The 25974-nt window shown below is 42.7% G+C and overlaps 1 protein-coding gene and 2 non-coding genes across 6 annotated transcripts in view; all 3 read left to right on the top strand.

Moving 5' to 3' along the window:
- Window positions 1-25974, top strand: part of IGF1R (insulin like growth factor 1 receptor) — a 303286-nt gene that overhangs the window by 129772 nt on the left and 147540 nt on the right. The window lies entirely within an intron of this gene.
- Window positions 20869-20975, top strand: LOC112390995 (U6 spliceosomal RNA). The gene has a single exon (XR_003001382.1). It is a non-coding gene; the product is annotated as a U6 spliceosomal RNA (small nuclear RNA).
- On the top strand, window positions 21647-21753 carry LOC112390994 (U6 spliceosomal RNA). The gene has a single exon (XR_003001381.1). It is a non-coding gene; the product is annotated as a U6 spliceosomal RNA (small nuclear RNA).

The following is a 25974-nucleotide window of genomic DNA, read 5'->3' as shown; positions in this document are numbered from 1 at the left end:
GATGTATGATCCTTTTAATGTGCTGTTGGATTCTGTTTGCTAGTATTTTGTTGAGGATTTTTGCATCTATGTTTATCAGTGATATTGGCCTGTAGTTTTCTTTCTTTGTGACATCTTTGTCTGGTTTTGGTATCAGGGTGATGGTGGCCTCGTAGAGTGAGTTTGGGAGTGTTGCTCCCTCTGCTATATTTTGGAAGAGTTTGAGAAAGATAGGTGTTAGCTCTTCTCTAAATGTTTGATGGAATTCACCTGTGAAGCCATCTGGTCCTGGACTTTTGTTTGTTGGAAGATTTTTAATCAGAGTTTCAATTTCAGTGCTTGTGATTGGTCTGTTTATATTTTCTATTTCTTCCTGGTTCAGTCTCAGAGGTTGAGCTTTTCTAAGAATTTGTCCATTTCTTCCAGGTTGTCCATTTTACTGGCATAGAGTTGCTTGTAGTAATCTCTCATGATCCTTTGTATTTCTGCAGTATCATTTGTTTCTTCTTTTTCATTTCTAATTCTGTTGATTTGAGTCTTCTTCCTTTTTTTCTTGATGAGTCTGGCTAATGGTTTATCAATTTTGTTTATCATCTCAAAGGACCAGCTTTTAGTTTTATTGATCTTTGCTATCGTTTCCTTCATTTCTTTTTCATTTATTTCTGATCTAATCTTTATGATTTCTTTCCTTCTGCTAACCTTGAGGGTTTTTTTTCTTCTTTCTCTAATTGCTTTAAGTGTAAGGTTAGGTTGTTTATTGGAGATTTTTCTTGTACCTTGAGGTAGGATTGTGTTGCTGTAAACTTCCCTCCTAGAACTGCTTTGCCTGCCTCCCATAGGTTTTGGGTCGTCGTGTCTCCATTGTCATTTGTTTCTAGGTATTTTTTGATTTCCTCTTTGATTTCTTCAGTGCTCTCTTGGTTATTTAGTAGTGTATTGTTTAGCCTCCATGTGTTTGTATGTTTTACAGATTTTCTTCCTGTAATTGATATCTACTCTCATAGCATTGTGGTCAGGAAAGAAAGCTGAGACGATTTCAGTTTTCTTAAATTTACTAAGGCTTGATTTGTGACCCAAGATATGATCTATTCTGGAGAATGTTCCATGAGCACTTGAGAAGAAAGTGTATTCTGTTGTTTTTGGATGGAATGTCCTATAAATGTCAATTAAATCCATCTTGTCTAATGTGTCATTTAAAGCTTGTGTTTCCTTATTTATTTTCATTTTGGATGATCTGTCCATTGGTGAAAGTGGGGTGTTAAAGTCCCCTAGTATGTTTCTCTAACTGTCAGTTTCCCGTTTTATGGCTGTTAGCCTTTGCCTTATGTATTGAGGTGCTCCTGTGTTGGGTGCATGAATATTTACAATTGTTATATCTTCTTCTTGGATTGATCCCTTCATCTTTATGTAGTGTCCTTCTTTGTCTCTCGTAATAGTCTTTATTTTAAAGTCTATTTTGTCCAGTACAAGAATTGTTACTCCAGCTTTCCTTTGGTTTCCATTTGCATAGAGTATCTTTTTCCATCCCCTCACGTGTCCTTAGGTCTGAAGTGGGTCTCTTGTAGACAGCATGTATACGAGTCTTGTTTTTGTATCCATTCAGCCAGTCTCTGTCTTTTGGTTGGAGCATTTAATCCATTTACATTTAAGGTAATTATCGCTACGCATGTCCCTATTACCATTTTCATAATTGTTTTGTGGGGTTTTTTGTACGTCTTTTCTTTCTCTTTAGTTTCCTGCGTAGAGAAGTTCCTTTAGCATTTGTTGTAAAGCTGGTTTGGTGGTGCTGAATTCTCTTAGCTTTTGCTTCTCTGTAAAGGTTTTAATTTCCCTGTCAAGTCTGAATGAGTTCCTTGCTGGGTAGAGTAATCTTTGTTGTAGGTTTTTCCCTTTCATCACTTTAAATATGTCCTGCCACTCCCTTCTGGCTTGCAGAGTTTCTGCTGAAAGATCAGCTGTTAACCTTATGGGGATTCCCTTGTATGTTATTTGTTGCTTTTCCCTTGCTGCTCTTAATATTTTTTCCTTGTATTTAATTTTTGGTAGTTTGATTAATATGTGTCTTGGCATGTTTCTTTTTGGATTTACCCTGGGACTCTCTATGCTTCCTGGACTTGATTGACTTTTTCCTTTCCCATGTTAGGGAAGTTTTCAACTATAATGTCTTCAAATATTTTCTCAGTCCCTTTCTTTTTCTCTTCTTCTTCTAAGACCCCTATAATTCTAATTTTGGTGCATTTAATGTTGTCCCAGAGGTCTTTGAGACTGTCCTCAATTCTTTTCATTCTTTTTTTTGTTCTGCTCTGCAGTAGTTACTTCCACTATTTTATCATCCAGGTCACTTATCTGTTCTTCTGCCTCAGTTATTCTGCTATTGATTCCTTTTAGAGAATTTTTGATTTCGTTTATTGTGTTGTTCATCACAGTTTGCTTTTTTGTTCCTCTAGGTCCTTGTTAAACGTTTCTTGTATTTTCTTCATTCTATTTCCAAGATTTTGGATCATCTTTTCTATCATTACTCTTTTTCCAGTAGACTGCTTATTTCCTCTTCATTTGTTCGGTCTCGTGGGTTTTTACCTTGTTCCTTCATCTGCTGCATATTTCTCTGTCTTCTCATTTTGTTTAACTTACTGTGTTTGGGGTCTCCTTTTCACAGGCTTCAGGTTCGTAGTTCCCATTATTTTTGGTGTCTGCCCCCAGTGGGTGAGGTTGGTTCAGTGGCTTGTGTAGGTTTCCTGGTGGAGGGGAGTGGTGTCTGTGTTCTGGTGGGTGGAGCTAGATCTTGTGTTTCTGGTAGGGAGGGCCACGTCTGTTGGTGTGTTTTGGGGTGTCTGTGAACTTAGTATGATTTTAGGCAGCCTTTCTGCTCTTGGGTGTGGTTGTGTTCCTGTCTTACTAGATGTTTGGCATGGGGCATCCAGCACTGGAGCTTGCTGACCATTGGGTGGAGCTCGGTCTTAGCGTTGAGATAGAGATCTCTTGAAGAGCTCTCACCGATTGATATTATGTGGGGCAGGGAGGTCTTTGGTGGTCCAGTGTCCTGAACTTGGCTCTCCTACCTCAGAGACTCAGGCCTGGCACCAGGCCGGAGCACCAAGACCCTGTCAGTCACACAGCCAGGTACATGGGTATTTTCTTGCCTTTTGGGAAGTCTGAGGTCTTCTGCCAGTGTTCAGTAGGTGTTGTGTAGGAGTTGTTCCACTTGTAGAAGTATTTTTGATCTATTTCTCAGGAGGAAGGTGATCTCCATGTCTTACTCATCTGCCATTTTGAAGGTCTCCCTGTCATTGTGGTTTTAATTTGCATTTTCCTGATGGCTAATGATGTTGAACCACCTTCTCATGCCTTTATTTGCAATCTGTATATCCTTTTCGGTTAAACATCTCTTCATATGTTTTGCTGATTATCTAACTGGATTGTTTTTTAATGTTGAGTTTTCAGGGTTCTTTCTGTACTCCAGGGACTAGTCCTTTGCCAGATTATGATTTGTAAATATTTTCTTCAAGTCTGTAGCATATCTTTTAATCTACTTGATAGGGCCTTTGCTAAGCAGAAGTTTTAAATTTTGCTGATGTCTAATTTATCAATTTTTTCTTTCATGGTTTGTGATTTTGGTGTCTAAGAACTCTGGCTAGTGCTAGACCCCAAAAGATTCTCTTCTATTTTTTTTCTAAAAGATTTATAGTTTTATATTTTAAATGGTTCATGGCCCATTTTGAGTTAATTTTTGTATAAGGTATGAGACTTAGGTTCAGTTTTCTTTCACCCCAAAGGATATCTAGTTCATCCTCATTTGTAGAAAAAGCTGTCATTCCTCCACTGACTTGCTTTTGCTCCTGTGTCATAAGTCAGTCATGCACATTTGTGTGGGTTTATTTCTGGGTTCCCTATTCTGTTCCATTGATCTGTGTCTCTTCCTCTGCCAGTATCACACAATTTGGATTGGTGTAGCTCTATAGTAAATTTTGAATCAGGTTAACTGATTCCTTCCACTTCTTTGTTCTTTTCCAAAATTGTTTTAGCTATTCTAGTCCTTTGCCTTTGATATAAATTCTGGAATAAGCATGTCTACATTTTCAAATATCTTGCTGGCATTTTGCCAGGAATTGCACTAAACCGGTATATCAATTTGGGGGAGAACTGACATGTGTATGATGTTGAGTCTTTCATTTCTTGAGCACAGTGTGTCTCCCCATGTATTTTAGTTTCTATTTGATTTCTTTCATTAGCAGTTTATAGTTTTCAAGATACGATTCCTGTGTATGTTTTGTTAGAGTTGTACCTAAGTATTTATTTTTTTTTCCATTCCTAGTATATTGAAATACAATTTGCTGAGCTCACATAATAGTTTTAGGAGGTGGGTTGGGGTTTTGTTTTGTTTTGGTTTTTTGTTTGTTTTGCTTTGTTTTAGAATTTCTTGGGATTTTCTACATAGACAGTCATGTCATCTGCTAATAGAAACAGTTTTCTTTCTTTCGTTCCAGTCTGTATGCTTTTTATTTCTTTTTCTTGTCTTATTGCAGTATCTGAATAAGGATGATGAGAGGAGAATTCCTTGCCTTATTTATGATCTTAGAAGGATTTCCATATTTTTTCTTTTAAACCTTAAGCTAAAATAAAATCTTACTTTTCTTAAAGATAGAGTAGAATAATTTTCTATTTCAAAACATGTTCTTGTACTTGATAGTACTAATATCTGCCTTATCGCCATACCATGGCTTTTAACTTTAATTTAATCTAGAGGAGTTAGTTTATGCTCAATATATTATTTTTATTAGGAACCACCTCATAAATTTTGTGTAGCATAGTGATGCTATTTCCCAGAGAAAGCACTTTTGTCATAAAGTGAGTTTATATATGTTTAAAACAACTTGTTTTGTAAAATTCCTTCCTTCTTCCTGGGAAAGATTAGAAATTATTTCGGTACTATGTGCATGCACAGTTTCTGATTGGTCTGTCACATATGAAATGGCATTTAAGTCCAGTTTTTAAGTTTTTGTCCACCTTGGGATTAGTTGATATATGGTGCAGAGAGCTGGCATTCTCCTCCTCATGGCAGTAAACAGAGGAGGCCTAGGGGAATCTTTTCCCATTTGTAAATACAAAATATCTGAGAATCCTTTTTTTTTTTTCCTTTGCTTTTACTGCTAGAGAGAATAGTGTATGAACCTATTCGTACAGGATGAGGCATGAACCTCGGTGGTTGGGGCTGGCCAAAGCACAGATTATCCTGCTGAGCCCTTTAGGCCAGGCTAACTCATACCTGACAACATGTCCTAGTTTGTGGTAATCCTTTACCTGAGTTATTATAATTCTAATCACTTGTCATTTAAAACTGCATGTTTATAACATGCCTAGTTTTTGGACAACTTATTAAACTAAAAAGAATATGAACACGCATACATTGTGTATGTGTGTGTGTGTGTGTACATTTAAAAGGGTGCGAGCAGTTAAACATGGGAAACAGTTCCCAGTTCCTAGTAGTTCGTAATTTTATGGTTACAATTCAGTTTGCAACTGAAATTTGTCTTGATTGGTTAGTGTCATCAGCATGACATCTTGTTACAGGGAATTGAATCTAATTTTCTTATATAAAAGATGTTTTTAGAAACAATACAGTGTATATCTTGTTTGTACCAAGAATTGAATGTACCCAGTCAGGTACTTGCAGATTCCTTTTGACATGTGAGTTTCTTCATCCTTCTTTCTCTCAGATGCTACAATTCCCTATTTCACTATAACATGTGAAATTAGGGTGTGTGCCCTGAATTTGGGAACATCAAGTAATAGCATCCATAGAAAATACTCACTGATTTCTGTGCTAGGTAATCCAGAGTTTAAAACAATGTCCTTATTGGGGAGGAGTAGCAAAATTTACGTTTAAATACTAATTATAAGAGGTGGTGTTGATCAGTCCTAGGGGCATGGGCTTTGAGATCCAACAGACTTTGTGGCTTCTACAGTTTTGTTTTTCTTCCAATTGTATTGAGATATAATTGATATACAGCACTGTATAAGTTTAAGGTATACAACATAGTGATTTGACTTACATACATCATGAAATGATTACCACAAGTTAGTGAACATCCATCATCTCATGTAGGTATAATATGAAAGGAAAAAGAAAAAAAATATTTTTCCTGGTCATGAGAACTCTTACGATTTACTCTCAACAATTTTCATATATAACATACAGCAGTGTTAGTTATATTAACCATGTTGTACATTACATCCCTAGTGCTTATTTATCCTCTAACGGGAAGTTGGTACCTTGTGACCACCATCATCCAGTTGCCCCTCTCCCCACCCCCGCCTGTGGGAACCACAAATCTGATCTCTTCTTCTATGAGTTTGTTTGTTTTTGATGTATAATTGACCTACAATACTATGTTAGTTTCTGCTGCACAACACAGTAATTCAATATTTCTATACATTTCAAAATAATCACCACGGTAAGTCTAGTTACCATCTGTCACCATACAAAGATATTACATTATTATTGACTATATTCCCCACATTGTACATTTTATCCTCATGACTCTTTTATTTTGTAACTGAAAGTTTGTACCTCTTAATCTCCCTCACCTATTTCATTCATCCTCCCACCCCCTCCCCTCTGACAGCCAACTGTTTCTTCTCTGACTCTTTCTGTTTTATGTTTGTACATTTGTTTCATTTTTTTAAGAGTCCACATATAAGTGAAATCACATGGTATTTGTCTTTCTTTGACTTGTTTCACTTAGCATAATACCCTCTAGGTCTATCCATGTTGTTGCAAATGGCAAGATTTCATTCTTTTCTATGGCTGAGTAATACTGCGTTGTATATATATACACCACATCTTCTTTATCCATCTATCTATGGGCACTTAGGTTGCTTCCATGTCTTGGCTATTGTGAATAATGCTGCAGTGAACATAGAGGTGCATGTATCTTTTCAAATTAGTGTTTTTGTTTTCTTTGGAAAAATACCCAGGGATGGAATTGCTGGATTGTGTCATATTTTCTATTTTTAATTTTTTGAGGAAATTTCATACTGTTTTTCATGGTGGTTGTACCAATTTACACTCCCACCAGTGGCACCCAAGGGTTCCCTTTTCTTTACATCCTCAGCAACAGTTTTTATTGCTTGTCTTTTTGATAATAGCCATTCTGACAGTTGTGAGCAGGTATCTCCCAGGGGTTTTATGGAGCATGTCTGGAGACCTCATCAGTACATTGGGAATAGACACACCTTTAGAGGTATTTTGAGGATTGAAATAGATAAGTGCATAAAGCAGTCTAGCTTGCTGTTTTTATACTATTAATGTTAATACTCAGTAGCCTGTGTCATTTTCCCCTTGGGGCTCCTTCTGGCACGATTCCCTCCCCAGGCAATAAGGGAAAGAGAGGCAGGAGGTCGGACCATGTGGGATGCCCAATACGGGATCCATATTGTAAATCTGGAATGTGGATATCTTTTGGGTTTCCTTAAGCAAAGCACACCTGCATGGCCACTAGCTGAGGCACAGCACACTAACTGGGCTGATGTGATGAAAGCATGGGTTGCTGGCGGCTGTCTAATCCAATTATGGATGGTTTCTCCATGCCCAGCCTTCTAGTTGTGCCCAGCCCATCTCCCCTGCAGGCCCTGCCCTCTCTCACCCTTCCCTTTCCATGCGTGGTCTGTGGCTGCCCCAGACTGTACTTGTAAGCTTCGCCAAGTACAGTCTCCTTAATCACAGGTGTCGAAAGCAAGTTGCTGAGGTCTATGGTTGAGCGTTAGATTTCCCAGCAAATGACCTCAGTACAGGTCTTGTTCATTACAGCCATTCAGGGCTGGCACCCTTGTGAGGCCAGGAGACTCAGAACAAGGGGAGGGAAACTTGAAGGTGTATCATGGTTTCCTTGGCTCATCTAATGGAGACTCAGAATAATTATCATTGTTGCAAATGGTCCTTACTTTGTGGTCTAATTGTTAAGCAGGGAGTTAAAACAACAACAGTAACGACCAGGAGGAAGACTAACATCTTGACCTTTTTGAACAGATCTCCCACTTGAAAGAAAGCTGCTAGCTGCAGGAGAGGGCCCAGGTCTCACAGTGTGGGGACCTCCAAGCTGCCTTTTTATAGGTTGCATGTTACAGTGAAATCACCCATCCCCTTTTGCCCACGTTGGGAAAAAAAGTCCAGGTTCGTGTATGTATTTTTCACTCATAGGACTTATTTGGCATGATTTGGGTACAGCTGGTACAAGATGGTACAAGATGACCCAGCAGGTAGACTGTGAGCTGGGCCGTTCAGAGCTGCCTCTGAAATGTGAACACCCTTGCAGCTTGTTGCCATCCTAACCTTTTCCTCAGTCGTGGAGAACTGATCCTGACGTGGGCATTCCTTACCTCTCTCACCCACTTGAGGATTGCGCAGGACCTGTGTTCGGGATGAAAATGGCACTATTTCTGGTTGTTGATGACATACACGAAGCCTGCAGTGCAGTTTAAATATCCTCAGGAGTGCCCTGGATCCATATGTACCAGTGAGTCCTCGGTCATGAGACCTGGTGGGAGGGAGTCAGGTAGAGCCTCCTGTCCTGGTTCCCGGGAAGGAGTCACTGCATGGCAGGAGGCTCCAGTGTGGTACCCGTTTTCTGTCCTTGCCTGAATCTGTCTGGCCTGTAGAGCAGAAGAAAGTCACCATCTGTGCCACTTCTGGCCAACCAGAGTTTTCTGCATTTGGGGATTGAGTGGAAGACGCCCCTGTAGCCCTCCAAATAAATGCCTTCAGACAAATCCAAACACTGTTACAACACCCACCTCAAAATTGTGACACTGTCAGGTTGACTAAATCCAGGAGACAGTGTAGGGCCTTGAGCACGTAGAAATGGTTAAGGAGACATTGCCTTTCATCATCCAAGTTAAACGTTATCCAGCCCTCTCCCCCACCTTTACTAGGACCCTGAACCTGTAGAAGATGGGCATCGACTGTCCTATTTTTATTGAGCCTGAAAAAGGCAACCTCTTACCCTCAACCCAGCTGTATTTCTAACTAAAATCAGTTCTACATTGGAAACGCTCTGCAGAAACTTTTAGAATCCTCAACTCAGAAGGAAAAAATTGGTGTTATCAGGTGGTAGTTTCTGGAAAGGGTATGTGTCTGCTTCTTGAATGGGTTACAATTATTTTGCACATGTGCCTGGAGGCCGTTTGTGGCATGAGAACCTTTTCTTTGAAGAGGGCAAAGGAGGCAGAAGGGCAACAGGAATGATTCTTGAGGCTGCCTCTTTGTGAGGGACAGTGGGGTCCTCAGTTTGTGTATTTAACCTCTGGAGCCTTGGCTCATGTTCCAGTGATGGCTAGGGATTTTCTTTTTCTTTTGCAGTTTTTTTAGTTTTGGTAACTGGTTTAGTGACTGCTGTAGGTTGGTGAAGAACTCTGGGGTGACCTGCATGTGCTGATGGTGGACTGAGGGACTTTGTGCAGGAGCAGATGTTTTATACGCCCTCTGAATGGATAGATTTTAATCTGAAAGCATCAGATTCTGTGCCACTTCCAAAGTTAGAAAGCAACCTGCATGGAGGCGGCGGTTGCCCTCATCCCAGGGTTCAGGTGAGCCTCTTGGACACGGACAACATTTGGAGGAGGAGATGCAGGCACCTCCCCTGGTGGGCAGGGCAGCCACCATCTCTGAGTCATGAGCTAGGACTAGTGAAAGGTCAAAGGGAAGAGTTGTCCTGCTGTCTTCTACATTACAAACTCTCTTCCTGTGCTCTGAGCCCAGTCACTTGTCCAGGGTGCTTTTTAGTCAGAGGTGCCAGTGTCTGTTTACATAGTATGTGCATCTCTTCTATTAAAGGATTTTAAAGGCATTTATCTAATGCAAGTCTCCCTCTGTCAGGGGATCTTTTTCCTGATTGCATGTAAATAATGATGTCAACTTTGCACTTTGTGTAATTTCTCAAACTGTTTACTGCTTGGCCTTGATCGGGACTCCCTGAGGATGCTTTGCCCATGCAGAGCCCTGACAGCCCCTGGAGGGTGGTGAGGGGTGGTGTTGTCCCCTGGGCACCATCAGGTGATTCCGCTCAGTGTGGAGGCTGTGCAGAAGCAACTCTGTTCATCCTTGTGCAAAACACATTTTCTCTGTCCTTTTCCTTTTTCCTCTTTGCCTGACATCTCTCTGGTTTTCAGCAAAGCAGTGGGCTTCATGTTTATTCCTTGTGGTTTCTCAGCAGTTACTTCTAGCATCAATTTCAATCGATTAAAGTGGTTAAAGAATTTTTGTGCTCAGGAGTCAGTTAAATATTATTTTCTCTTTTAACTTAGAAACTAGTTTTACAGTGGCTTTTTTCTTTTTCTTTTCTAACTCCCTCCCCCCCCCTTTTTTAAAAGTTTCTGAAGGCAGATCCTGCTCATAACAGAAGAGAACACGTGAGCTCATGGCTTACTTTTCCCAGTTGACTTTTCTGGTCATTTACCTTTCTGTAAAATGGAAAGACAAACAAGCAAACCCTTAAATCCAACTCAGATCATGATTGCCAACTTCTTTCTTTGTGCGTAATATTTTCTTTGTGTAGTTATATTTTTTCTAGGTTATGCCTTCTTTATCTTTGAAAGAAAAAAGAAAAACCTTTACACTGTTTACAAGAACTCGTTGTTCTAGGCCGTACAATTGCATCTGTGACACTTTTTCCATTTGGAACCATGGGGGCGATAAAGTTGATGTCAGCTGGCTAGCCGGTTTTTTTTAAGGCAAAAATCCATAGTCTTAATTTATACTGTAATCATTTTCATTATGTTTGTAGTATGTTTCTCAGAAAAGCAAACGTCGCGGTTTCAGTCTCTGTGGTCGAAGCCTCTGATTCGTCCTTCCTCTGCCTACCACCTCCCTGCTCCTCGTCTAGTCCTTCTCCTTGGAGGATGGGTTGTCTTTCATTTGAAAAGTGAAAATTCCATACCTTACAAAGAAGGCGACATGCCATGTCTTCAATGTAATTAAATGCAACCGTGACTTCAAGTGGACCTTTAATTTATGCCATTGAACTTTTTCTTTGGGGAAGGGGCTTTTTCATTGAATGGTCTTACAGTTTAATAATGGGGGGGGGGAACAAAAGGCTGTACAGGGATACATTCTTAAATCCTGTGACCAAGACCCATAATGTAACCCAGGGGCTCTTTTGTGGCCTTGGGAGGGTCTTCCCACTTTGATGAGGAGGGGAGTCCCGGGGGAAGCACCATTGGAGGGAGAATGGTACGTGGGGGTTTGCTTCTGGAGCTCAGAGAAAAAGGGAAGTCCAGGGCTTCCCTGGTGGCGCAGTGGTTGAGAGTCTGCCTGCCTGCCAATGCAGGGGACACGGGTTTGTGCCCCGGTCCGGGAAGATCCCACATGCCGCAGAGAAGTTGGGCCCGTGAGCCACAACTACTGAGCCTGTGCGTCTTGTGCTCCGCAACAAGAGAGGCCGTGATGGTGAGAGTCCCGCGCACCGCGATGAAGAGTGACCCCCGCTTGCCGCAACTGGAGAAAGCCCTCGCGCAGAAACGGAGACCCAGCACAGCCAAAAATAAAAAATTAATTTAAAAAAAAAAAAAAAAAAAAGGAAAGCCCATACCCTGAAAATAGCCCTGAGTTGCTCTGGGTACACTTCATCTGCCAACATTTAGTATCTGTGACTTAGCCAGAGGAAATGCATATTAGCCGCTGAGTTTCCATGGCTTGTGTTCTGGGACTTTGCCCCATGAGGGTACTCTGTGAAGGAACAGGAGGCTCTGTGCCGCTGGGGTTTGAGAAGGGCTGGGCAGGTGACTGGAGGAGGAGTCTTGGCAACACTGGAGGCGTCCTGCTTGGTCATCTCAGTGTGCATGTTGGGGTGCGGCGTGTGCTGTGACGCTGCGGGTCAGAGTGCACAGGGGAAGTGGGGTGCAAAGTGAAAGGGGCACCTGGGTGACCCGTATCCTTGCCTAGAAAGATCATCACTTCTTTCGTTTAAACGAAGCATGTGACAGAACCATCAGGGATCATTTCTCCCCCTTGTTTTTCCAGGTGGCCTGTCCCTCGATAGGGCTGTGACAGACCTGCACAGAAAACCTTAACTTCCACATGGAAGCACATCTGGGGAAGCTTATTTCAAATGCAGTTTGCCCCGTGCACAGGTGCTGTGGTGCAGCGGGTGGAACAGGGAGCCATTGTCCAGGGGCCTGGCAAGAACGCTGGCCTGGGAGCCTGGAGCCCTGGGCCTTGCAGTTTTGATTGGCTCAGCAAAGCCCCTGGCCTCCCTGGTCTCTTCCCTCTGTAGGACCTCTCTTTATGCCCTGAGGGAAAAACAGAGAAGGGGCTGATCAGAGTCTTTCCCTCACAGAGGTAAGAGGGAACAGTATTTAACAACACGAAAACAAAGTATAAAACTTCTGCCATCTTATAAAACCTATTTTTCTTTCACTTCATGTTGAATCATATAGTCAAGCTAATCAAATTATAGAGTTTTTACCACCCTAAGTATGTGTATTCATTTACCTTGTAGTGCTTAAAACAAAAGCAGAAAATAATATGGGTAAACATAAAGAAAAGATCATTTCCTTTTTTATATTCTTGATGCCTCCTAGCCAGGTAATCATAGTCACATACAAAACCATGTGCAAGCCTTCATGAGACTGAAGCTTGTACCAAAATTTCCTTTAAAGTTTTCATAGCTGTTGGTGCCTGCTCAGATGGCTCCATGATGATAGGTTCTTGATTAGAAATTACTTAACAATGCCTAATGGACTACTGACTAATAAATGTTAACATATATTCTTTTAGTGCCTAAATCACATCTCTGTGGTGCCAGGAAAGCCTTATGTGTGTGGTTGCCCTTATTATAGGCCGCTGTGCCTTTGGCAAATGCAACACATATTACTCTGGTATCTCAAAAGACTTAAAAAAGCAACAACCGACTTACTTTGTATCTTTTCCTCTAATAATTGACTTTTAACTTATTTGTAACTTACTATTAAACCTAGTAAGCAGTTTTCTTTTTATTAAATTTTACTTGTATAAGAATGAAGCCAAAAAGAGTGGCGATCTGTTCAAACATTAAAGTCCTTATCTATGACCACCTACCATGTAACGTGTGACTTGTGGGCTGTGAAAGAGGACAGTTTTCCCACCTAAAGCGTTGATATCATAGATCGACAAACTATTTTGCCACCTGATAAAAAGTAAAATGGATGGATGGATCTTGGACACAATGTCCAAGTGAAAGAAGCCGGCCACAAAAGACCGCCTATTGTCTGATCCCATTTTTAAGTTGTAAGTTGATGAAAGGCTGTGTGACCAATAAATGCTGAGTGTATTTTAGTAAACAGACTTGTGCTAGAATGAGTTAAAAATGCACAGGCATGCGTGACGTCGTTGATGATATGCACAGTCAGTATTTTGTTGATGCACAGCGATGATGCACAAATGGAAGGTAGCACATTTAAGGTGCCTGTTATTTTACACAAACACAAATGAAGCGTCTCAGTGGTGTGCTTTGCTGGGGAAGCAGAAGGTGGAAGGAGAGACGTTGGCAAAGTGGAAATCTGCTCGAATAACTTCTGTACATAGTCTAGTCATAGCTCCTCACCTGGCAAGGGGTTTGGTGGAAGAGGCTGGGTAGGGTTTATATAATTCTCCCCCTTGGAAGGGCCAACGAGGCAGTTCAGAGAAAAATTTTTTTGTCCTCCCTATTACCTTAAAAATCCCCAAATTCACTTCCTGTAGAATTCTTGAGTCAGATTGTCTTCCTGACTTTCAGGTTTAAGGTATGAAGGGCTGACGGTAAACCCCCACCACCACCAATGTTTATTTGCTGATCCAAATGAGTGTTAATTGGTAGAATATTGTAAATGTAGCGGGGGTGGAATTGGAGACTTCAAATGGTAGCTGCTTAGTCTCAGGAGAAGGGAAAATGACCAACACCCACACACATACCCATCATTATATGAGCTAAGCATTTCTGAGGCATTTTCATGTATCTTGAGAGATAAGAGCACCCAGATTTCTGAGTGAGATTCATCTTTGGAAATATAGAAGACAAATTAGCAAAATCTTTCTAATTTTAAAATGTGCTTTTTGATTTGATGTCTGTTTGTTTGGAAAGAGGCTTTTAAAGTAAAAGCTATCGATGTGTGACCATTACCATCAAAGGCTAAATCCTGGCGGGAAGTTATTACCCAGGTTACCATATTAAGATGATTATGGCTGGCGCACGTTATAAGATCTTTTCATATATATTTTTTACATTATAACTTCAATGTTTTTTATTTACATCCCTAGATGGGGACAGGTGGGAGGCCAAATTCCCAAACCCCAAATTTTAAGCAGTTATTATTCCTCTTAATTACTGGATGTTTCCTTGAATTTACTGGGTTTTACTTTTGGAAAAGTTCACTTTCATTTTTGGATATTTTGTACCAATATTCTGTGCCTAAACACAGAATTTTTTGTGTGTTCAATAAGAGTTGATGTTTTGAGAGGTGGTGGTGGGTTGCTTGTGACAGACCAAATACAGATTTGAGTTCAACAAGCTTTTGAACCGGATGTTTCTATGTGCTAAAACTCTGTAAACACTTGTAGCTTTGTCTGCCATTGTATATTGCTGTATTGATTTTTTTTTTTCCTCCTGAAAACCTCCAGGCCTGTCTGTTCTATACCAATACAAAGGCTGGCCTGTTCCCCAGGGCCACTGCAGGAGAACCTCTGGGGTCTGTGCACTGTTAGATGTTACCATCTGTGAAGTTGCTCCAGATTCTCTTGCACTTGATCATAAAATTCCATTCCAATTTTATATGAAGTTTCTTTGTCAAAAAGAATAAATGGTTGCTCAACAGATCCAGTTGTCAGTTGCTGACAGATGTGAAAATTAACAAACAGCAAAATGTCTCCCTTTTAGGAAAGGAACGCAAGTACTTTAAAAAAAAACAAACCTTATATTGTCAATAAATGAATCCGTTTTAAAAGCATTTTCAAACATTTGTAATGAAAATGGAGGCCTTCTAATGTTTCAGGGCTTAGGGAGAGCCATACGTAATCAAATGCTCCTGTTACTGTTATCACTGTAGTAATAGGGCTTAGTTCTGCCCTTTAAGTCACGGACTCAGGTTACTCCCAGTTTTAGCTGCAATCACAGTATGTTTCTCTTTAAAAAGAGATTGTATCCCAACACTTCTCTATACTAAAACATGAGGAGAAGGTAGCTTGTTAAAGTGACAGTTTAGATGTTGTTATTTTGACAGAAATATTAGTAAATGTGTCGTATTATCCCTTGCTAAATATTTATAGCTTAGAATGTATACTCTGATGCATAATATTTTATGAAAGAAACATCCTTTTCCTCAAATTTCTTCCACTTCATTGACATCAATCTGTAATTTACACCCAGAGATCTGTAGGAAAAAGACTATATTAAGACCCTTTTATTTCAACGAAGATAAAACTATTCTAAGATGGAACACCCTTGAATCTTTGGGACCCTTAAAGGTAGAATGTTATGAAATATTTGTATTTATTCCTTTGCTCAGATTTTAATAGCTTCACTTTTGCAGAAAGGCACAAAATGAGGGTGACTTTAGTGCACAATTTTAGGTTTTGAGATGAAGCAAGGTGCACGATGGTAAGTTACCTGCTCTCAGTGCTTACGTAACGGCCATGACAAGTGCCCTATGCATTCCCATCCAGAAAAGAAATGCTGTTGTGAAAATGGCTGTCTTCTCTGCGTTCAGCTCTGTGACTGAAAGACGTTGTTCAACAGCTATGGGTTTACAAGATGTTGCACATGGAGTACTTTCCTTGTCTCATTTAGAAAAACCAGTCTAGACTTCCACGGTTTGGTATTCATGGCCATGGTTTTGGACTTTATTAGATGGCTCTCAGAGGTACTTTTCAGGTGGACATTGATTTCGTGCCAGCTGTCTGAGATGTTTTTCCCTAAATATGGGTGGGTGTGTAGGCTACGGTCTGCAGTGGAGAGCAGATGCCCGCGGTGGAGCTCAGGTGGATTGTGTGGAAGAAGGAAAGGAGCAGAGGTAGAGGAAGAAGCCTGTATGTCCCGCACAGCTCTGTTAACAGCTGAGTGGTTCTCCAGGATAGGCCAACTACTGTTTTTATTCACAAAATGGACTTGAAAATCAGTTAGTAAACAAACCGTCTCCTTTAGATAAGTGACATTCTGATTTGTCTGTAAAAAGTTCCGTTTCCTAGCTAACGTCCTCTGAAGCACTTTTATGTGCAACCGCTGTGCCAATGTTTGCTGTCATTTGGTTGTAACGAAATCAGTCGTGAACTTCAAAGTGGAATCATTTCAGAGCCTTTCCTCTACAGTAGTTCGGGAAACACAATACCAAGTGACCTTGATTCACTGCGAACTCAACTGGAAAATGTGCCTAGTGTCTCCCTGAAGCAAGAATCCCTCACCTCTTGACCCTCATCATTTTGGGCTTGAGTCTTCAACCTTGTTGTGCAGACGTCAGCACCGTGTAATCTGTGACCTTCTCTGCTCTCTTCTAAGCTATGGCCTGATTGTTTATACCTTAGTGTTGCTATCAGTTTGGACCAGAAGTCATGAATCTTTCCCTGACCTTTCACTGTGGATTGGCTTAAAGAAGAATCTGGGTCTGCTGATGTATAAGCACTAAATTATGTGAAAATTAATAACATTTACCCCTCAACTCCTTAAGTAATAAAGTAGTGGGAAAAGAATTGAATGTTTTATAGCAGTTGTAAGTTATCTAGGAAATAGCTAACAGGTAAGTTTTTATTTAACTGAAGTTTCTGAAAGTGGGATGAAAGAGGGTGGGAAAGGAAAGAGCCATTAAGAAAGCTCACTTTAACCTGTATGCTGTGTTATTTTAACTTTGCCCTCCAGGCTTGGTTAAATAGTCATGTACTTTAGGTCTTAAAAAACATACCCACATGTATTAGTAAGTTAAAAATTTAACAAAACACAAATTATTATGTTAGAATTATTGAAGAAATGATCTAACTTTAATAAGCATATTTTACAAATGCTATTTCCTGAGAACCACTGCTTTTAGATGGAACATGCCTTTGTGTTGGTCATGCTTTCTTCCTAGTAATTTGAAACACCTATTTAAATTATCTTTTGCAAACAAGCTAACTAGATCACCACTGAGGTTTATAATGTGCTTTTTGGATATCTGAAATACTGGAGGTATTGAAGGACAGTGCTTGCACGCTCATCCATCTCTGCCTCGTGGATGTATTGTGCTCCACCATGTAGCCCTGCAGGTGGCCCAGGGCTCAGCTTGGACAGGGTCCGTGAGCACCCCAGCCCAGGAAGAGGTGGCCAGCAGGGCAAGTGGACTGTGGGGCCCAGGTGTTGTGTTGGGCACTGTGCTGGCAGGTTGTAGTGGACCTTCCTGTGCCCCCCTGGGAGGATGGGGGTGGAGGAGAGGTAAAGGTGCCTCTGTGTGTGTGTGTTTGGTTTTGTTTGGGATCTGTTGTAAAAGCCCAGGCCCTCCCTCACCTTTGGGAGGTTCTGTCACAGAAGTGAGAACTTGGTGGTGAGCATTTCGTTTCTTCAGCAAATGCTGCTGAGCCTCTGACCTGTGCCTGGTGTTCTTCTTGAGCTGAGAATCCTGCAGGGAACAAGCGCAACATGGATAGCTTGGTCCTGCAGTTTACATTACAATGGGAACACATTTGTCTGGCAAATAGCATAACTTCTCAGATGTCTCTGAACCCCACATCCACAGTCTGAGCTGCTGAGGTCTCGTGACTGGTAATTGGTGATCTTAATCTGGATTTCTCCATTTATTATTTTCTAACATGATTTTAACTTACTTAATAATTAAGTCTTTGGTATATTTTCTCTGTCTGTGTCTCCCTTAGACCCACACAAGCTTTACAAGGGCAAGGATCTTATCTTTTTGTTTTTCTTCCCCATGTCTCCCAAGCACCTAGACAGAGCCTCCGTTCCCAAAGCTCCAGTCAATGTTTGCTGAGTGTGTGTTCACACTGGGTTTGTTTGAACACTCTCGCTAATGAACCCTGTTGGAATTCTGACGGTGCATCTAACTCTCAAGACCGGGGACCCGGGTTCTCTTGGGGTGGGTGAGCTTGCTTCCACCTCGTTTGCGGGGTGCTCGTGTTGGAGTGGGTCCCCCACATCTCTCCGCCCGCCCTATGTGTGTAGCGCCCACAGTCACGTTTTGTGGTCCTGGTTTCCCCGAGGTCACGACAGCAGCAAGTCCCACCTGCGGCCTTGCGGGCAATTTTTCTTGTTCAAGGAAGTCACCTGATGTCTCTGCTGCGCAGGCAGTGAGTGCATCAGAGGCCAGGGGGCTGGGCCCTGGGGTCGGGGTGCTGGTTTTGAGCGGTGTCCCCAGGCAGCTGTGATGACCGCGCTGAAGCCCGCTCACGGAGAAGCGGAGCTGACACCTGGTGTTTGGACAGGTCATGCCGTGCAGGATTATTGGCTGTGCGTAGAGTTGCTCATCTGTGGTGACAGATGTTGAGCTGTTATTTAGTAACTTAGGTTTGTTTTCCTTTGCACACAAATAACCTCTTAACTGCTGAGTGCTTCTTCGGGCGACCACAGAGCCCATCAGCCGGCAGGCGTTTGCAGGCTCCAGAGGTGTTGCATTGAAAGAGAACTTACGGAGTGTGTGTGGCACGGGGAAGAACAGGCCCTCCTGCCCCGCTCCCAGATTTCCTTTGTAAAGAACATCAATATAAGCACCACCATTCTTCAGAAACACAGGCCAGGTGCTCGGGTGCACTGTTGTAGCCACTGAGGGCCCAGTGATGGAAACGTTCTAGTGGCAGAAACAGACCATAATCAAGTCACAGTGTCAGACAATGATGAGTGCTGTGAGCAAGAATAGATGAATAACTGGTGGGGGGTGGGGTTGGGGTTGGGGTCTCAGAGAAGGGCTTTCGGAGGAGGGGACGTTTGCCCTGAGAGTATGAGTCAGCCAGGAGGAGACATGGGGACGTGGTGGCAGGGGACCATAGGTGGAAAGTCCCCAAGGTGGGGACGATCTTGGGGTGTGTGCATGTGGGGAGCAGGGCTGTTTATTCACCCCACACTCTCTGGGCACCTGCCCTGTGCCAGGTGCTGTTCTCGGTATAGGAATAGAGCCATGGATGAGTCTCTGCCTTCATGGAGCTTTTGTTAAATCAGGGCGGCCTGGGGACTGTGCTGGGTGGCGTGCTCTTTTCTGTAGGGTACTCAGAGGGGGTCTCTAGTGAGATGGCATTTGGGCAGAGACCTAAAGGAAGGGTTGCAGGAAAGCCAGGAGGCTGGAGGGCAGGGGGTCATGGTGAGGACCTTGGCTTTGACAGGGACAGGAGATGGCAGGATTCTGAGCAGGGGGATGACACTGGCTTCTGTGTTGACAGTAGACTCTAGGGCCGGGACAGAAGCAGAGAGACCAGTAGGAGGTGGCAGTTGCCATGATCCAGGGCAGAGAATGTGCATCTTCGACCAGGATAATGGTGAAGGTTGTTGGGAGATGCAGTTGGAATCCCAAAGCGCCGACAGGACTGACAGATGCATATGGGATGCATATGGGACGGCAGAGAAAGAGGAAGAGACAGTCGTGGGGCTGGAGCCCATGAGGGAGGGGCAGAGGGTGGGCACAGCCAAATCATCACGTGGGACAGAAAAAAAAAAAAAGGATTTTGTTCTCTGTGTTGGAAAGTCAGCAGAGAGTTTAGATGGGGGGTGACGTGACATAGTGACAACTTAGCAAAGCAACTAATATTTATTGAGCACTTATTCTGTATCAGCCCTTATGACAACCCTGCAAGAGTCAGCTTCACTGTTATATCCATTCTATAGATGAGGATGCTGATGGACAGAGAGCTTATAAGGTATCTTGCCCTATATACCACACATTTAGTTAGGGCCAAACTTGATTAATTGATGTGCGTCCTAGGGTGTATTTTATTGTTCCTTTAGAGAAGTTACCACGTCTTTGGGTAACCATGCCCACACCCAAGGGCTTAAGAAACATTTTGATGTTTACCAGTTGTTTGCAAATGGGGCCAGAGACAATTTAGGTATTAAAATCTCACTAAATCTGTATCCATTATATGACTCATCTATCTCCTTCTTCCAAGGACCCCCCCTCAAAAAATGATCATGGGTACATTCCCCTTACCTGTAAAGCATGTTCATGGTCACAGAAAATATATAGAGAACCACAGGTCTGCAGGTTTCTACATGGGAACTCTCACACTATGGTCAGAAGGTCTGAGACTAGTTAAAAAAAAATGGTTGTGGAATCCAGGCAGCAGCCACTAGGTAATCTCTTTATAAAGGTTGGTGTAATTTCTGTAAGACTTGTTTATTTTGCTCTCAGTTGGTTATCTTGACATTGTTGCCTTTGAAGAGGTTATTGTGATTTCATTACAGACCAGGTATCTTACAAGATTCATTTGCTATCTCCACATCATTTTCTCATTTCTTTGGCTGTCAATCCCTGGGTGAAGGTGGGAGGGGGAGGCCTTCGTCGGGGGAGAGAATGTGGTAGCAATGAATGTTTACTGCACAAGAGCGCTCAGGGCTTCTGTTATAGTCTGGGGGTGGGGGAGGGAGTGGCGGGGAGCACGCAGGAATGTGACCTCCTGGGCCCCAGCCCTGATGAGCAGGGCGGGATTACAGAGGGACTGTAGTGTTAAAGTTAGGATTTTCTGGAAATGTAGCAGACTCCCCCGCACCCCTTGCCGTTTGAGATTTTGAAACCCTACTTCTGTTTTGCAAGAGCCGAGAAGGGACCAGTTAATAGCTCTGATCATCTTGTCTCTGGAGAGAATTTATATCTCAATTTACCAGAAGACAGCTCTGGTATTAGGGCAACAAGAATGGTTTTATTCCTGTTTCCTCTTCCTGCACTCTGTTCCTATTTAATTCTTGCATTAAAACCATTCCTGGTGTGCTTGCTTCGGCAGCACGTATACTAAAATTGGAACGATACAGAGAAGATTAGCATGGTCCCTGAACAAGGATGATGTACAAATTCGTGAAGCGTTCATATTTTTGAAAAACAAATACTGTATGCTAACACATATATATGGAATCTTAAAAAAAAATGGTTCTGAAGAACCTAGGGGCAGGGGCAGGACAGGAATAAAGACGCAGCCTTAGAGAATGGACTTGAGGACACGGGGAGGGGGAAGGGTAAACTGGGACGAAGTGAGAGAGTGGCATGGACATATATATACACTACCAAATGTAAAACAGATAGCTAGTGGGAAGCAGCCACACAGCACAGGGAGATCAGCTCGGGTGCTTTGTGACCACCTAGAGGGGTGGGATAGGGAGGGTGGGACGAAGAGGTAAGAGGGAGGAGATATGGGGATATATGTATATGTATAGCTGATTCACTTTGTGGAATGTGACCTCCTGGGCCCCAGCCCTGATGAGCAGGGCGGGATTACAGAGGGACTGTAGTGTTAAAGTTAGGATTTTCTGGAAATGTAGCAGACTCCCCCGCACCCCTTGCCGTTTGAGATTTTGAAACCCTACTTCTGTTTTGCAAGAGCCGAGAAGGGACCAGTTAATAGCTCTGATCATCTTGTCTCTGGAGAGAATTTATATCTCAATTTACCAGAAGACAGCTCTGGTATTAGGGCAACAAGAATGGTTTTATTCCTGTTTCCTCTTCCTGCACTCTGTTCCTATTTAATTCTTGCATTAAAACCATTCCTGGTGTGCTTGCTTCGGCAGCACGTATACTAAAATTGGAACGATACAGAGAAGATTAGCATGGTCCCTGAACAAGGATGATGTACAAATTCGTGAAGCGTTCATATTTTTGAAAAACAAATACTGTATGCTAACACATATATATGGAATCTTAAAAAAAAATGGTTCTGAAGAACCTAGGGGCAGGGGCAGGACAGGAATAAAGACGCAGCCTTAGAGAATGGACTTGAGGACACGGGGAGGGGGAAGGGTAAACTGGGACGAAGTGAGAGAGTGGCATGGACATATATATACACTACCAAATGTAAAACAGATAGCTAGTGGGAAGCAGCCACACAGCACAGGGAGATCAGCTCGGGTGCTTTGTGACCACCTAGAGGGGTGGGATAGGGAGGGTGGGACGAAGAGGTAAGAGGGAGGAGATATGGGGATATATGTATATGTATAGCTGATTCACTTTGTTATAAAGCAGAAACTAACACACCATTAGAAAGCAATTATATTCCAATAAAGATGTGTTTTAAAAAAAAACATTCCTGGTAAATTAGAACATGCTTTTGTGCTCAGGCCTTGTTTTGAAGAAGGGTTTTGAGTCTAAAAAATTTGATAGCCTCCCATCTATCATGGTGATTTCTGACTTTCCTAAGGGACTGTGTACTTGAGCGAGGCTTGTTCTTTTGTAAGAACCAGCCTCCCTGGGCCTGGGAAGTGGTGAAAGATGCTCTGCTGGGAGGGGAGCCATGGCAAAGGGTTGGACTTGGGGGGACTTCTGCCAGGATGCAGCATATCAATTGTTGGTGTGTTTGGAAATTTGAAAAGTAATATTAAGAATTAAAATTGTACAAAACCTCCTAAGATTTCTACCATGGCTGTATAAAGTTTGAGCATAGTGCTATCAATTTAAAAGTGGACAACTTAAAAATTCCACCTCTTTTGGAAATTTGCTGCCACCTCTACCCCAATTCGGCAGTCTTTAGATAAACTGACAGCCCCCATTTACCAACAAGGAAGAACCTTCGATTTTTGTTTTTTATTATTATCTTTTAAATAGCAGGGTGGTGAAAGATACGGCGTGTGACTCAGCAGATGGGAATTTCTTTAATAACACACTGGGTGTGTAAGCATTAGCCCTGCTCCCCACAAGCAGCTCTGCAGAATGCCCTCCGCCTGTTTGGGGAACAGACCTGGCGACCGAGAGAGGCAGCCCAAACTTCCCTAGAGGAGGCAGACTCGGTGGTGGAATCTGAGGGATTCTCTTTGTTTCATTTGTTTTCCCTCTGTCTTGGAAAACACGGACGCAAATCCAGTCCGGCTCCTGCAGCTGCTGAGGCAAAGCAGGCTTTTTATGAATGAGGCCCAGGAGGGGGAGGAGAGGGCTTGTGTTACAGCAGCAGTTGGTTGGGTAATGCATTTCATTCACTCCCAGCCATCTAGCCCCGGCTGTATTTTAAAGGATATTGTTCATTTTTTGTCGATTCAAATTAGACTTTTCTGCCCCTTGTGCAACTGTGTGTAAATTAGAACACTAAGCATGTTGTGTGCGTTAATTTTTTTTTCGTTTGTTTTGTTTCTTCTGAGTGTTTGCTCATTTAGTTGGAGGAAATGGTAAGAGAAGTGAACTGGGAAAAGGGAAAAAAGGCTTCGTCATCCCTGGGGGCGTTGGTTACATCTCTGTCCCCAAGCCACCCAAGAGGAGGCAGGTGGGGTCCCTGTGCCCAGCCCTGAGAGTGGAGCTCTGATTATGGGCCACCTACTACCTGGTGCCCCAGGTCTGCACGTGCTGGCTCCCTTGCCCTGTCCCCCTCTCCTGTTCCCAGTGGGCAGCTCATTATTTGTGGCACTTGAAGCCTCATTGTTGTGGTCACAGGGTTGTGTGAATTGGAAGCTGTGTGACAATGCTGGCCCCCCTCCCTGCCACCGCTTCCTGCTGGGAGCAGAGAGAAGAGGGCAGGCATTGTCTTGGGCATAAATGAACCTCTATCAAAACAAACACCAGAGAGAGGGGCGGCTGGGTTACAGCTGCCCCTGTGAGCCCCGGCAGAGGGCCGCCGTCCTCGCAAAGAGCGCTTTAAGCCTGGATGAGGAGTGTCCTCGCTGACTATCCTGTGCGCAAAGAGCGAACCCCAGACCGACTGGCCATCCACACCACCCTCAAAATGATTCCCCATATCAGAAATGCCAGATTTGTGTCCTTGAGCATGGTTGGGGGAAGAGAATTACCCCGAGGCATCATGGCTGTATATGAAGGGTAACGCTATTGTAAAGTTGTTCTGCCAGAGAGGTTAAGCACACCCTTCTCCAACGTGGACACTGAGAACAGAGATAGAGACGATTAGGCTGTTTTTTTGATCCAGCTTTTAAATAGGACCCTTCCCTCCCCATTGCTAGTGGCAACCAGGTGCTTTAAGGCACCTAATGCCTGATGTCAAAAACTCTCCAGATGTGCCAAGCGTCTTTCTTTAGCTCTCCATGTTTTGATGTTGTATAAACACAACTGGCAATACCCCTAATGCCCATTGCCCAGCACCAGTGTGGAAGCTCACCATTGCATGCCTGACTCGCTTTCCTGGTTGCCCTGGTTTCTCTCCTGTGTGGGTGTCGTGTGTCCCATTAACATCACATGCCCCTCCCCAGCCTTGAATGCCACATCTGGGCTGTTTTAGGCATCGGTGATATGAGTTCGGTTTCTTTTTTTTTTTTTAACTGTAAAAGGAAAGTCTTTCATTGCAGTTATACCAAAGGAAGGGATGAGAAGGAATGCATTAAGGACTTGATATAAACAGCTAGTCTTGGGTCCTAATTGTCCCGTTTCTCCTTTTGGCCAGCAGCCAACATGATGTCACTGTGTCCACGTCCTGAGGGTCTGAATTAAAGGCACACTGCATGGGCCAGCTCTGGGTACAGCGATGGCTTTGGCTTTGAAGTTCATTTGGGGTCCTGATTAGAAAAAATTTGGGGTAAGCTGACCCAGGGCATGGCTGGCTGGTTCTAAGATGCGATTCTGGCCTGAGCCTTAGTACTAACAGTGGTAGGTCACTTAAGTCCACAGGCTAGGCCCTGGGAGGACTTCAGGACTTAAGGAAGGAGAAGGGATAGAGAAGGATTGCAATAAGAAATAAAACAAGGAACAAGAGAGAGCTGCCATAGAAGGAGAGGGAGCAGAACACTTCCAAAGGGGGTATTTCCTTATTTAGGAGATTGAGTCATTATAGTGGATGACTGTGCCACTGGCGGCAAAACCATTTTAGTTGAAGGAGCACACCCTGGGTGGCCCAGTGGTTAAGTTGTCAGCAGAGGCAGGGACTGTAGCCTCCTCCTTCTGAAAGATGGGTAGAAAATGGAAGAGGGGAGATAACACAGGACTGAGGAATTTTGGGGTTTTGTTTTGTTTGGCTTGAGGGTGGAGGATTGCACCCATGAGGTCAAGGAAGCCAGAATTGTCAAATTCAAGAAGCGTCTCAGATGTTTTGACCAACAGCAACTTTGGAGAGCAAAGTGTATACAGGCTTTGAGCTTACCTCCTTGAAAGACTAGACAAATTCACATTGCAAGAATGGATCCCATCATAGCCATGGTCTTGTCTACATGCAGACATCTTCTGTATGCATTGTATTTGTCTGGCATCATTGGAACAGAAGTTTTTTGCTTGAGTTGATTTCCCAAGTAATCAAAGCTCCCTTCTCAGAGTGCAAGATATTTACATTTTTCTCTTAATTTTTGTTCATTAACAGCACTTTGCTGTCTTTAATGTGGATCATTTTCTTGGCATTCCAGGGCACTATTGTGAAACCTGGTGCCTCCGAATCTCTTGCTATGTGAGTCTCCAATTTTTCCTTAACTTAAACGGCCTTGGACATCTATGCATGTTTACATTTTATGCATTTGGTGTATTCTCCTTGTATGCAGGGATTGCGAATTCTGACTTAGTCTATCTGTCTCTCGGTAAAGTAGATAACTGTGAATATTTATAAATGATTTTCCCTGAAGCTCAGAGGACTTTTGCTTTGCTTTTATGTCAGCATCAGGTTCCACGTGTTTCGTGGTTGAGGTGCTAGAATCCTGTTCATCAGGTCCATGGAGCATTAAACACATACTCATATAAACACATACTCGGCTATGAACTCCAAATGGGAAAGATTTTTATTTAATGATTTTAGATTTTGAGCCACTTCTGTTTATATCGCTATATTTTTCTCTCTCATATTCATGGTCTTCCGCGAGTCAGATCCCCTAAGAATTTTTGGTTTGTTTATCTTATATTTTTTTTACACATAGCTCTTTATGTTTTCCCAGACAGGAATTGTGCTACTTGAGTTGAAAAGTAAATGTAATA

The sequence above is a fragment of the Neophocaena asiaeorientalis genome, unplaced genomic scaffold, assembly GCF_003031525.2.
Source record: "Neophocaena asiaeorientalis asiaeorientalis breed wild unplaced genomic scaffold, Neophocaena_asiaeorientalis_V1.1 scaffold362, whole genome shotgun sequence".
Lineage (NCBI taxonomy): Eukaryota > Metazoa > Chordata > Mammalia > Artiodactyla > Phocoenidae > Neophocaena > Neophocaena asiaeorientalis.
This window is presented reverse-complemented; position numbering and strand designations above follow the sequence as displayed.